Here is a 14296-nt window from a genome sequence, read left to right as displayed (position 1 = left end):
TAGTAGAGGCTAAAGTCTGGGATTGTGATGCCTCCTGCTTTGGTCTTCTTCTTCAAAATTACTTTGGCTATTCGGGGCCTTTTGTGGTTCCATACGAATTTTAGGATTGCTTGTTCTAGCTTCGAGAAGAATGCTGGTGCAATTTTGATTGGGAGTGCATTGAATGTGTAGATAGCTTTGGGTAGTATTGACATTTTAACAATATTTATTCTTCCAACCCATGAGCACGGAATGTTTTTCCATTTCTTTGTATCTTCTTCAATTTCCTTCATAAGCTTTCTATAGTTTTCAGCATACAGATCTTTTACATCTTTGGTTAGATTTATTCCTAGGTATTTTATGCTTCTTGGTGCAATTGTGAATGGGATCAGTTTCTTTGTCTGAGAAAGTCATCATCTTAGCTAGAAAGGTAACGGGGGAAGATGGCATTTGACCTTGGTCTTAACGAATTAATAAGAGGGGGCAGGGAAGGAATATAGGTAGGAGGCAAGTGATGATGGAGCACTCAGCCAATTGGCAAGAAAGGGGAGTGAAGAATAAGCCTGAAAGAAAGCTTAACTGAAGAATTTGGATTTTATTTTGTAGACTAGCAAATACTTTTGATCCTTGAACAGCACAGGTTTGAACTGTGAGGGTCCACTTACAGGTGGATTTTTTTGCTATAAATACAGTACAGTACTGGGATGCCTGGGTGGCTCAGTCGGCTAAATGTTCAACTTCGGCTCAGATCATGATCTCACAGCTTGTGAGTTCAAGCCCCGCGTCAGGCTCTGTGCTAACAGTTCAGAGCCTGGAGCCTGCATTTGGATTCTGTGTTTCCTTCTCTCTGCCTCTCTCTCTCTCCCTCTCCTTTCTCAAAAATAAATAGACATTTAAAACAATTTTTTTTAAATACAGTACAGTACTGGGCATCTGAGTGGCTCAGTCAGTTGAGCGACTGACTTCAGCTCAGGTCATGATCTTGTGGTCCGTGAGTTCAAGCCCCACATCAGGCTCTGTGCTGACAGCTCAGAGCCTAGAGCCTGCTTCGGATTCTGTATGTGTGTGTCTCCCTCTCTGTCCCTCCCACACTCATGCTCTGTCTCTCTCTCAAAAATAAATAAAACATTAAAAATATTTTAAATTATAGTACAGTACTGTTAAGTGTATTTTCTCTTCTTCTTCTTCTTTTTTTTTTTTTTTTTGAAAGACAGAGTACAAGGAGAGTAAAGGGGCAGAGGGAGAGAAAGAGAGAGAGAGAGAGAGAGAGAGAGAGAGAATCTTAAGCAGGCTCTACACAGCAGAGAGCCCCACAGGGGACTTGATTTCCCCTCTGTGAGATCATGACCTGAGCTGAAATCAAGAGTAGGACACTTGGGGTGCCTGGGTCGCTCAGTTGGTTAAGCTTCCGACTCTTGATTTCAGCTCAGGTCATGATCTCAGGGTTCGTGAGTTCCAGTCCCAAAAGGGGCTGGCAGTGCGGAGCCTGCCTGGGATTCTCTCTCTCCTTCTCTCTCTCTCTACCCATTCTCTGCTCACTCGCTGTCTCTCGAAGTAAATAAATAAACTTTAAAAAAAAAAAAAAGAGTGGGACGCTTAACTGATTGAGCCACCCGTGTGTTCCTCTTCTCTGATTTTCTTAATAAAATTTTCTTTCTCTAGCTTACTTTATTGTAATAATATAATATATACACATATACAAAATATGTGTTCATCGACCATTCATGTTAATGGTAGAGCTTCCAGTCAACAGTAGGCTATTATTAAGGTAAGATTTGGGGGAGTCAAAGGTAATATGCAGATTTTCAACTGCACACGTAGGAATCCCTAACCCTGACTCCCCCCACCCCACCGTAGTGTTCAAGGGTCAACTGTACTTATTGGACTCCAAAAGTAAAGAACTGTGCTAGATACTGAATTTCTACCTGCGACTACGTGTCTTGTTTATATGTATATTTGTTTGTGAACACGTGTATGTTTTAGGTATGTACGTAGCTGTGTTACCCTCTTTATTTTAATCGTCCATTTCTTTGGGCGGAGATTTACACCTAATCTCTACATGTGTCTACATGTGACCAGCAGATGGCGCCACAAAATCATAACTGGCAAGGACAGTTCTGCCTCTTCCAGCCAAGTAGCATCTCAGACCTCATCAGGCCATGGAGAGATCTCCAGGCCCTTCTAGGGCCTTTATCTGTTTCCATCATTAGCATTGTTCACCATTGTGTTCCCATGTCTAGTACAGAACCTGGCAGGTTGAAATCATAAATATGCATAGAATGAATTGATGAAATGCTAACATGCTCCAAGGGAGAAGTAGGAGATGGTGGGGGGTGGGTTGGGGGATCCAGGGAAAGGAAAGAAGGTCAGCTCAGGTCATGATCTCATGGTTCATGAGTTCAAGCCCCGCATCAGGCTCTCTGCTATCGGTGTAGAGCTTGCCTTGGACCCTTTGTACCCCCCTCTCTCTGCCTCTCTCTCTCTCTTTCTCTCAAAAATAGATTAAAACGCTTTTAAAAATACACGACCAATACAATTCTCTCTGCCTATTGCTGAGAAAGTTCCTTCTCACCCCATGTGAGAAGTGTTCTGTGAAGGATAGAGCCCCAGACCCAGCAGGGGGACCAGCTGGGTCTATTCAGAGAACTTTTGGCCCAGAGACCACCACCCAGTGCCCTCTGGCCCCTAGTACCTCCTTCCAGACCCCTCTCCAACCCAGCTGCTTCAGAAGACTGTCTCTCCCCCAGATCTGGGCTACCCCCAACGTCTCACCCTTCCCCATGTTAGCACAGGCACTGCTCACTGGCCTGTCCACAAGGAGGAAGCCTCTGATTGCCCACAGTGATTACTACTCTGGCCTTTTCACACAGGAACAGAGAAGCCACCTTCAATAGTCAGTTTGCTCTCATAAGAGAACTGAGGCTCCAACTTTTACGGCGCAAACCCGTCCCCAGCAAAGGTCTACTCAATGGAACCAATTTTAGGTCAGCTGCACAGATGAGGAGCTGGGAATAGAAAACACTTTAGTGGTCTGGTTGAGTTATCTATGCACAGGGTCTGGCTGCTTCCCCTTCTCTCCCCAGCCCTTCCCACCACCTCACTTCTTTCTGAGCTGCCAGCAGAATGATGTCATGCCATTGCCGGTCAAGTCCTCCTCATGGTCCTCTGAGAAATCTCATGGACCTCAGTCTGGCATTCAGGACCCTCTACAAAGTGGACCCCACCTCCTACTCCAGCCATTTCTTCTAATACTCCTTTGTACCCACTTTTGCCCTATGCTCTCAGTGCCTTGGATGCACTAGCACCTGACCTCCCCTGTGCCTTTGCTGATGCACTTCCTTCCTGCCCTGGAAGGAACTCCTTCCCCACCTCTACATGGCTAATGCCCGTTTTCCTTTCAAGGCCACTCAAATGCTCTCAAATGCCAACTTCTTCTTAAGGTTTTTCGTACTCCACCCCAACCTGATGCGGCCTCTCCCTTCTCTCTTGGCAATGGTTATCGTCAGCTTCATTCTCTTAATGCTCTCTTATTTGAATGCCAACTCCTTCTACTCAGCTCTAGGTTCTGGAATGGAAAAAGCTGTCTCTTAGTCACTCAGTACCCAGCAACTTGTTTGACATGTAGTAGGTCCTCAATCAATGCAGAGGAGGTAATACAGCTAAGGGTGTTTGCTATACTTCAGTGCTGTGAGAATACAGGTCCAAAGAACCATGATCTCTAAGGGACACGCAATATGGATGCTCTGTCCATGAAGAGATGAAAAAACACTGAGCACCTATGAGGTGCTTTCCGGCCCCAACCCCATCTCTATCAGGCTCCTGGCTTCCTCAGTCCTCAAAGGCACACCACTTCAAAAATATCTCCCCTTCGGGACACCTGGGTGGCTCTGTCAAATGAACATCTGACTTCAGTTCAGGTTATGATCTCACGGTTCATGAGTTCGAGCCCCACATCAGGCTCGCTGCTGTCAGCGCAGAGCCGGCTTTGGATTCACCGCGCTCCTCTCTCTCTGCCCCTCCCCTTCCTCTCTCTCTATCTCAAAAATGAATAAATATAAATACAAATAAATAAATATCTTCCCTTCTTCCCTCCATCATGCCTATCTCCCTTTCCTTTCCCTTCCTCCCGTACTGTCCCATAAAACCCGGGGATTCCTGGTCCACAGAACTCTGGGGAGAAAACAGATGGGCTTAGGGAACCCTTCTGAGCACTGAGATGAGAAGTGATTATCAGAGGTCACTGTCTTGGTCAGTTCCTGTTTCTGGAGCAAAGATGCCAAAATCTGTTCCTTTTTCTTGTGAAAAATGTAGGGGTTTTGACTTCCAAAATTCCCAGAATTGATACTGTCATTGTGAGCTGTCTGTGTTTCTGTCTGCCTGTGTCTGTATTAAGGGTCTGCCAAGGCTTCCTGGGCCTGCTCCTCATGGGTGAGTGTCCAGGGGCGGCCTTGGAAATGATACCTCATCCCCTTCTCCTCCCCAGTTACAGTGCCACCCACCACACATGCCTGAAGAGGGGCAGGAGCGTTAGGACAGGCCCACCTCTGGCTCCTACTTCCTTCCAGGACCTTGCAGAAGAGTCCCTCCCCAGATCTCGGTCTGGCTTCTCAGAAGCCCCTTGGAGAGGGTAGAAATTAAGCTGGTAACTTGGACTCAGAAGTGATGTGGGTCAGTCTGGGGAACTCTGTCACTGTCCTGCTTCCACACTTGACGCCATTCCACTCCCGAGGCAAGCAAAGTCACCACCAATCCCTGCTCCCAGCCTTGGGCCAGGGCACCACCTTCTGTGCTCCAAACCTTTGAAAAGGCGGACAGTACCACTTTATGTGGAATCAGACCCTCCTGGGCCCTGGGCAGAGAAATGAGGAGGGCCAGCATGGGAAGTACTGGATGGGGAGATGGAGAAGGGTAGGAGATGGAAACGGGCACATCTAGACAAAGCCAAACCCAGAGGCTAAAGCCAGGGTAAGAGAGTGAGACTGGGCATTAGGATAAAGATTAGGATCACAGTATGAAGGTCAGAGAGATTTGGGATAAGTAATGGTGTCAGGCCCTCTGGACTGGGCACACCTGAGGGGTGCAGGTGAGAGAGGACAGAACAGGACCTAGATAGTATTCTCTCCATATGCAGGAAGCAAAGATTAGAGCTTTCTAGCAGAATCCTCATCGGGCCTGCTTTTCTTTGATCTCTGCTTCTGTTTGTACTATGCACACCCAATTCCTTCCTCTTTCTCTCATTCATTCATTCATTCATTCATTCAACAAACATTTAAATAGTGTCTTTACTATAAGGCAAGCACCACACTAGACAGTGAAGTCCACAAAAATACTAAGATTCAATCAGTCATTGACCTTGTGGAGGTGTTATCTAACTGGGGAGATACATTTATAAACAAATTATTCACAAGCCTGTGTGAGAGATGAAATTATGTATGCAGTGGAAGCAATCTGGGGGGAATAGAATATAGTGGAGGGTCAAGGAAGTATTCACGGAGAGGGTATGGGAGCTGAAAGCCCAGGTGGGACTCACCAGCCAGAGAAAGGAAGAGAGTAGCCTCAGGGTGATGAAACAGTCTGCTGGCTATAAATACAGAAGTCCTCCATAATGAGTTTCCAGTAAAGGGCCAGAAGCTCTTCAAAAGTTCTTCTACTTTTTTAAAGTTTATTTATTTATTTTCAGAAAGAGAGAACATGCATAAAGCGGGGGAGGGGCAGAGAGGGAGACAGAATCCCAAGCAGGCTCCACACGGTCAGGACAGAGCCTGATGAGGGGTTCAAACTCACTGTGAGATCATGCTCTGAGCTGAAATCAAGAGCTGGATGCTGAGCCCCCTCTTTTTTTTAATTATTACTCATTGAATAATAGAGAGCACGCATGTGCGCAAATAGGGGCGGGGCAAGAGAGAGAGGGAGAGAATCCAAGCTGGCTCCCACCGTCAGCGCAAAGCCCTGTGAAGGGTGCAAACCCACCCGGTGAGATCATGACCTGAGCCGAAGTCGGATGCTCAACAGACTGAGCCACCCAAGGCGCCCCCAAATGCTATTCTTGACTGGACAGATCCTGAGTCAACCAGCCCCTGTTCAAGCCCCCAGGGGCTACCCTCCTAGCAGAGGTTAATCTGGGCCCCAAACCATGGTCCTCCATGCAAATCTTCCCCTCCCCCTAGTTATGTTGTGGTCTTGTCCAGGGGTGGAACGGGAGCTTTCCCAGGCTACGCTGACCCCAAGAAGGTTTTCTATCCCCTCATGCCTCCACACTCTGGAAAGCAGCCTCATTACTCAGGCCAATTCACCGCTCAGGCTGTGTCTACCACCCTGCACTCCTCCCCCAGCCCTCATACTAGAGCACCCAGACTCCTGCATTCTCCTGCGGGATCAGCCTCTCCTTCCAAGCCAACTCCTGCCTCGCTCCCAAGGCCTGTAGTAAAGAGAGGCCTCCGCAGCAAGACACCGAAGGCCAGGCCTAGAACATTTGCAGACATCAGGCCAGGGCTTTCTGAAAAAACAGGGTAGGCTGGGACGTGCAGAGGTCTCACTGCGCAGAGCTTCAGCACCCCCCTCCGCAGGGGCCCGGGCGTCTTGTGCGAGCTGTGTGCTGTGTTGCGCGCCACCCCAGAGTCTGAGGGGCCCGATGGCCGATCAGCAGGGGTGCAGTACCACTCCCCACAGGGCCTACCCAGACAACCTGAGCCACCGACAGGTCGAGGAGGCAGGAGGCTGGGCTGGCCCGGGGAGTCTCTGGGGGAGCAAGCCCGTGCCCCTTCACGAGCTCCGGGGACGCTCCCGGGGGAGGGGTCCCCGCCGGTGCGGGGGCTGGGAGCCGAGCCGCCCCCTGCCTGCGCCCCGCAGCGCCTGCGCACGCTCCCTCGGGCGCCCTCCCCGCCCCGCCCCGCCCGCCCCAGGCCCGAGCGAGGCGCCGCGGGAGGAATTCCAGCCATTTCCTCTGCGCCGCGCGGTATGTGGCCTGCTCGCTGCCCGACCGCAGCGCGCCCGGGAGGTTGGGGCCGGGCGGCGCGGGCCAGTCACCAGCCGCGTCTGGCAGCTGCCCGGGCCCCGCTGTCCCGCTCAGGATTCCCGGCCAGCCGCCCCTGTCCCGGGCCACCAAACCAGCCGTTCCAACAGCCCGGGCCTGCGCGACGCCCCCGGTTCCGTTTCTCTCCTCTCCTCTCCTCTCCCCGCCCCGCGGGGCCGCTCTCTCGCCTTCTGTGTTTCCCCGCCGGCCCTCTGGAGTCCCCAGAATCTGAGTTTGAAACTGAAGTTGGCACTTGCTGCGTCACCTTCGGGCAAGTCCGTTAGCCTTTCTAAGCCTCGGTTTTTCCATCTGTGAAATGGTGACCCTAACAATAGTGCTTCCTCATTTGTGCTGCCTTTAGGTTAAGTGAGGAAAGTAACTTGCAGGACAAACGTCAACGAGGTTTTTGTTTCTCTGGGTATCGCTACTGCCCTTAGCTTTCCTAGATCTTCCTACTCATCCTGCCTGTGGCCTCTAATTCCAGTCTAGTTTGCAGAAGGAGCAGTCAGGGCTGGCTTTACAGGTAGGCATGTGGATGGCTGCCTGCCAGCCCAGCCTGCTCAAGACTGCTCCCTCGTGCATGTACAGAATGCCTGAAGGTCCCAAAGCAGTCTTCCTATGGATTATTTGCCCTCTGGTTCTTGAAAAGCTTAAAGGACGGCTATTTAGTTTTTTTGTTTTTTTGTGGGTTGTTTTTGTTTGTTTGTTTGTTTGTTTGTTTGTTTTAATTATGTCATTATAGTCTGAGAGCAGCCAGACACATACTGATTAGGGAAAGTTGAAGGTGCGGGCCTGGATGATGGGTCTTCAGACTTGGACTCTAGTTTTGCTGTTCTGGAACAGAGGATGGGCCACCACGTGTTCTCCAGGCTCCTCTTTCAAAGTGCAGATCCCCAGAGAGAGAACGTTCTTTCAGGCTTTAACCCTTTGGAGGAACAGCCCCAAGCAACTGGGAGGGTGGGAACCTCACACCTGCCTCACCCACGCCCACAGCTGCCATAAATATAACGCTAGGTGGGTCGGAAAGCCCCGGGTTTCACCAGCCCGACCGCCTTGCAGACGCAGCACGAAAGAGCCACTCTGTCTCGGTGTTCCCCCAGATGGCCCCTTGTTTTGATTTTGTAACTTTCATTCCAGCCAGAGTCCCAAGGCCAAGAACAGCCCTTGCAGCAAGATGTGCGCCCCTCATTCCTCACAAACGCTACAGCCACAGACCGCATAAATCCAGGTAGAGACGGGCCCAGAAATACAGGTGCTATAAATATCCTAGTCCAGCCGGGAGACTGAGCTCTTGGGCAGCCCCTTGCCACCCACCCCTCTCTAAGCCTGGCACTTCAGGGCCACTGGGGCGCTGTAGGCGGGTCTCCCAGAGGTGGGAAGGGCAGACTGCATGTGTATCAGAAGCCTGATTGGTTCCCCTCTCTGAGACCCCATGACTGCCCAACCTAAGGGTTTTCCCTCTACCCAGGATACCTCTCCCTAATTCCCAATCCTAGACACTTCCTCCCTCCTCTGGTATTTGTAGAAGGCTTCTCACAAGAACCCCATGCTGGGACCCGGCTTCAAGAAAGTCTGACTCCTCTTTCAAGATAGACCAGATGGTGCCTTTGGCTGGACGGCAACCACCTGAATCAGATTTAACAATTTACAACTTGATTTTAAATTTTTGGTAGCACTTTTTGTTGGCGGTGAGGGGGGACAGGCTGGAAGCAGAGTAGATTTAAAAGAGGGGATAAAGTCCCACTAGGAAAGGGAATTCTTTTCCGAGCAGGCTGGTTCCCAAGAGCTTAGTGGGACTTTCTAAGCCAGTCTCCTGGGCCTGGGACTTGGTGGGGTGCAGCTCACTGAAGCAGAGTCTGTTGGATAGCAAGAGACTTCACTGGAGAAGAGGTTATTAGAGTTCTCACACCTAAGGCTCAGGGACTCAGACACCAAAAATGTCCCCCGGAAATTCAGACACCTGATGGCTTGGAGAGAGGTTAGCAAGAGCAAGGCAGGTTTGAAGATGATGCGTGAAATGGATCTGAACTATCAGTTTTTAAATACGGCTGTGAAAATAACTTTAAATCGCCGCATTAGAACACAGTAGATAATCCTTCTAAAAATGTAGTCCCAATTCCTCTTCCAATGTGGGAGCATACTCTTTAATCCCTATGCTAAGGAAGCTTTGCCAGCTCTATCTCAACAAGAAATCCTACTTAGAAGTCACTATTCATTCTCCATTTTACAGATGAGGAAGCCGGTACCCGGCTGGCAGAAGAGAGGTTTGAACTCAGGGATCTGACTCCACTGGTCATGACTTGAACTTCTGCTGGGGGATAATCAATTCTGATGGCCTTTCTGACCATCAATGGAAACAACTCCACCGCAGTCTTTAACTGCCTTTAACAGCAAAGAAGACATTCCTGCAACACTCACCTGCACCTAGCAGATCTGAGTGCAACCTCATTAAACTGAGTGGCCTCAGGGGACCAACTCCAAGACCCCAGTGAATGGAGGAACAAACTGTCCATAGAAACAAGATTCTAAATGGACTGGATATAAGTCACCAAGGTCAGGGTCAGCCCTGGACCAGCCCTTCCTGTGTGATTTCAGGACCACATGGAGGCCCAAGTGGCCTTTTTACTAAAAATCAACCGTTAAAGAATCAGATGTGTGTTTAAATTTATATAGGTCACTGGTAACTCACTTTGGACCACTGGCCCAAGACCTATTTTGTCTGACTTTCCTAGCTTTTTTTTTTTTTATTTGAGAGAGACAGAGACAGCATGAGTGGGGGAAGGGCAGAGAGAGAGGGAGAGGGAGAGGGAGAGAGAGAGAGAGAGAGAGAGAGAGGGAGAGAGACAATCCCAAGCAGGCTCCAAACTGCCAGCACAGAGCCCAACTCTGGGCTCAAACTCATGAAACCAAGAGTTGGACACTCAACCAATGGAGCCACCCAGCTGCCCCATCCTAGTATTTTTATTTAAGTTAACTACCAAACATTTAAAATTGGAAGATTGCACAGAAATATCTAGATTTTTTTTTCAGCTTCTCCCCCAAATCTCTCCCTGCACTGACATGGACTCTGACTTCTCCCACCTTCAGGGCTGTCCTATCCTGTCTTCCCCGCTACAGCCTGGCCCATTGGGGTTTGAATTTGCTGACCCTCATCTCCTTCACTAAAATGCAAATATTCACTAAAGAGGTAACTATTGAACCTCGTTGGTCACATACCAGTATGGACATTTTACCATACTTAAAGTATTAGGGAGATTCATTGTGGTAAATTAAGGTGAGGGTAGGAGAGAAAGTGGGGCTTCCCCAGACAAGGTGTCAGGCCTTCCCAGAGCAGAGCAGAGAAGATTTCTAGAGTCCTAGAAGACCACAAGATGAGAAATTGTTCAATCAGCTGTCATGGATGTGCAAAAGAAACATCACCTATTTCCCAGGAGCTCATCCTTTCTTCTAACTCAGCGAACACCAAGCTTTTTTTAGCATCCTGGGCTGCCTTCCCCAATCCTCCTTCTGTAAGTGCCTTGGGTAACATCCAGAAGCAAACCCTGGAGATGATTAGAGGGCCGCCGACTCAGGCTGTGAGCGAGCCCAAAGGAATGGGTCTGGCTTGTGACCAGGATAGAGCTAAGCCCAGAAGAGGAGCTGAATGAAGACAGGGACCAAGTGATTAACTGGGGCCTGGGCAGCCAGGGACTGAAGCACGATCTCATTCACCAAGATGGTGAGCAGATGTGTTCTCTGAAACGTGGACCACATGAGGGAAAACCATCTTCCCTGAATTTGGAAGCTCTTCCTGCCAAAGCAGTTTATTGTGCAGACAGAGAGGGAAAGAGGTTTTGTATGGAGATGTGGGAATGGATGACGTAGCCTTTAGGTGGACTGATAGACCTCGGGGCTGCCTCGTCCTTCCCCAAATGCCCATCTGGGAGGGTTGCATGTCTATGACTGTTTGAACTCATACTTTTTCTGGCAATAGCCCATGTGACAGGTGTCAGCAGAGCCCTGGCTGTGTACTCTTGGACAGGGAGAGGGGTGGATGTGATGAAGTGCTTTTAGGGCTTTTAGAGAAACAGGAAGTTCAGTAACCAGAGACAGGAAAATCTGACTTCTTTCAAAACCAGTGGACAACATGGCAGTCAGAATTGTCGTAACTGCTGGGTGCAGCATTTGGAAAAGGTGAAAAATTACAGAGTGGGGGTGGAGGAACTTGCCAGGCTGGGACAGAGGCACACTCTGTTCAGAGAGCTTCCCTAACCTTCCCCCATCATCAGGAGCCCCAGAAATCCCTCCTGAACCCCAACAGTCAGTCTTGCTACCTCATCTACTTTGTATCCGATGGGACTAACCTCACTGTTTCCTTGTCCCTGTTTATGCCAGTTCTTAAATCTCCCTGGCTCCCAAGTCCCCTTCCCCCCCTTGCTTCCAGACCTCTGATCCCCACCAGGCCCTGTCTTTCCCCAATTCTGTGGCCTTCTCTCACCCTCCCTAACACCTGAAACTCTTCTCTGTGGCCTCTAGATTTTATGATCAATGGCTAGCAAAATCTCCCTTGTCCTCAACCTATTCTCTAATCATTCTCATTGCTTCTTTCCCTACAGGACACCTGGGTCTCCCCTGAACTCCCTGCTGCCTGGCAGCCTTCCCAAGCGAGGCCTGATCTTTCTGTCACAGCCCTCATCCTAGGCCTGGAGGTAAGATGGGTGTTCTGCTTGGTCTTCATTGTCACTTTTAGGAGTATTCTCTCCCTTCTCTGTAAACCCTTGCACCTCACATTGAATTTCACATCATCAGACAATATGAATCACGACTGTCTTCTCTTGCCCCCCAGGGGTTATTGTTCAATTATTCTAGATCCCGGTTCACTGTCACTCTTTCCAATAGCATCTTCTTTTTTTTTTTTTAATGTTTATTTATTTTTGAGAGACAGAGCATGAGCAGGGGAGGGGCAGAGAGAAGAAGACACAGAATCTGAAGCAGGCCCCAGGCTGTGAACGATCAGCACAGAGCCCGATGTGGGGCTCGGCCTCACAAACTGTGAGATCATGACCTGAACTGAAGTCGGATGCTTAACCGACTGAGCCACCCAGGCGCCCCTCCAATACCACCTTAACTATTGGCAATTGCTGTAGATACAGATGACCCTTCCAGTACTCAGGCCACTCAGTTTGTTCAACTCCTCTCTCCAATAATTTTTCCCTCCGTTAAACCCAGAGTTATGATTATCCATAATTGCAACACCTCCATAATCTCAATTTCACGCACCCCACTCTCTGACCCCAACCTCCTGTCTTTCTTGCTGATCCCAACCATCCTTTGACCCCACCAGGACCTCAAGTCTGTTGAGCCCACCAGCCTTCACTGTGGTCCATGCCTTTGATGTTCTTACTCCCCTCCTGACCTAATGTAAATTTCTGGTCAGTCACTATAACTATACCCCCGCCCCCTTCTATACACTCTCAATTCTTTGCTTCTTTGTCATGCTCACCTGGCATGACAGTAGACCTAATGAAATCAAATTCTGACTACTCCACACCCCCACACCTGCAGCTAAACGTGGCTAGAGAAAAATACACGGCTACACAGCTTGATTTCACTTTAAATCCATGCTGATGGAACTCCATTGGGTCCTTAATGCTGCCCAGTGGTCATACTTATATTTCCCTGATCCATTCACTCACTTATACTCCTAGATGACAGTTCCACACCTTCTTTTCTCAAACCCTTAACATGTCCTTCCCATCCCCACTCTCAGCTGCTAATTAGATTCTTTTTTCCACTGGAAAAATACAACCAACCAGAAGAGAACTCTGCAGATTCCCACCATTATATCTCACTTACTCAAGGACATTACTTCAGCAACTCTTCTTTTTCTCTCTTAACCAAATTGTCACTCTCTATTGGACCATTTCCATCAGCACACAAGCATACTATTGTTCCTCCCATCTTAAAAAACAACATCTTTTAATGGCCGTATTTCCCTTGGCAGCCTCTGTCCCATTTGTTTGCCTCCCTTTAGATGAAACTCCTCAAAGAATGATCTACTTGTCAAACTCCTCTCCTCTATCCCTGTCTTAAACCAGCCCCAAATCAGGCTCATGTCCCCACCACTCCACAGAGATTGTTCTTGTCAAAGTCACCATGACTTCCGTGTTAGTAAATCCAGTCTCCAATTCTCAGTTCTCATTTTATCCATTAATAGCATCCAATAAAGTTCGCTACATTCTCCTCCTTGATGCACTTTCTTCACTGGGCTTCCAGGACATCACACTCTCTTGGTTTTCTTCCTACCTTACTACTCCTCCCTTCTCGATCTCTTTTTCTGATTCTACCTCTTTTGCCTGACCTCTAAATGGGGAAGTACCCAGGGCTCAGACCTCAGCTTTCTATTCTTCTTTATCCACCTCTTTTGATCTCATACAGATATGTAGTTTTAAATACTATCAAAACGCCCGTGACACACATTTATATCTCCAGCTGAGACCTCCCCTCTGAAGTCCAGACCCATATTTCCAACTGTCTGCTCCATATCTCCAAACTCAAGATGTCCAAAATGGAACTCATGAGACGCTTCCCCAAACGTGATCTGTCTGCAGCCTTTCCCATCACAATTGATGGTAACTCTATTCTTACAGGTTCTCAGACCCAAAACCCAGTCACTCTTGACTTCCTATTACACACACATCAGATGTGATAGGAATTAATTATCTTCAAAGTATATCCGAATCCAACTACATTTCACCACCTGCTGCCAAATTAGTCCAAGTCACCATTATCTGTCACCTGGATTACTACTGGAGCCTCCTGTCAAGTGTCCCTGTTTATACAATTATCTTCAACATGGAAGCCAGATGGACCCCTTTAATTTTGTTTTACATTTATTTATTTATTTTTGAGAGAGAGAGAGAGAGTGAGAGCGAGTGCTCATGAGAACACGAGCAGGGGAGGGGCAGAGAGAGGGAGAGAAAGAATTCCAAGCAGGCTCTGTGCTAACAGATACGGGGGCCTGAACTACTAATGGTGAGATCAGGACCTGAGCCAAAATCAAGAGTTGGACGCTTAGCCAACTGAGCCACTCAGGCACCCCAGACTGATCCCTTTAAAATATACCTTAGATCATAGCACTTCTCTAATCAAAACCCTTCAGTAGCCACCCCCTCCATTTCTTTAGAGTAAGTCTTCAGTGACTCCCCATTTCTCTCAGTGTAAAAACCGAAGTTTCTACGACAGCCAGAAGGGTCTTGCATTATCTACCTAACCCACTCACCCCTTACCTCTCCATCTTTCTCTCCTGATACTCTCACCTTCACT

The 14296-nt window shown here is 48.6% G+C and overlaps 1 long non-coding RNA gene across 1 annotated transcript in view; it reads left to right on the top strand.

Annotated features, from left to right (window-relative positions):
• Positions 1 to 8133: 8133 nt before the first annotated feature.
• Positions 8134 to 14296, top strand: part of LOC125937504 (uncharacterized) — a 58797-nt gene continuing 52634 nt past the window's right edge. Inside the window, exons 1-3 of the long non-coding RNA XR_007462404.1 lie at positions 8134 to 8219; positions 9222 to 9544; positions 11587 to 11679. This is a non-coding gene — a long non-coding RNA (uncharacterized LOC125937504). The remainder of the gene's footprint in view (positions 8220 to 9221; positions 9545 to 11586; positions 11680 to 14296) is intronic.

This window comes from Panthera uncia (assembly GCF_023721935.1).
Source record: "Panthera uncia isolate 11264 chromosome A3 unlocalized genomic scaffold, Puncia_PCG_1.0 HiC_scaffold_12, whole genome shotgun sequence".
In the NCBI taxonomy this organism is placed as follows: domain Eukaryota; kingdom Metazoa; phylum Chordata; class Mammalia; order Carnivora; family Felidae; genus Panthera; species Panthera uncia.
The sequence above is the reverse complement of the archived record's forward strand: the minus strand, read 5'-3'. Positions and strand labels throughout refer to the sequence as shown.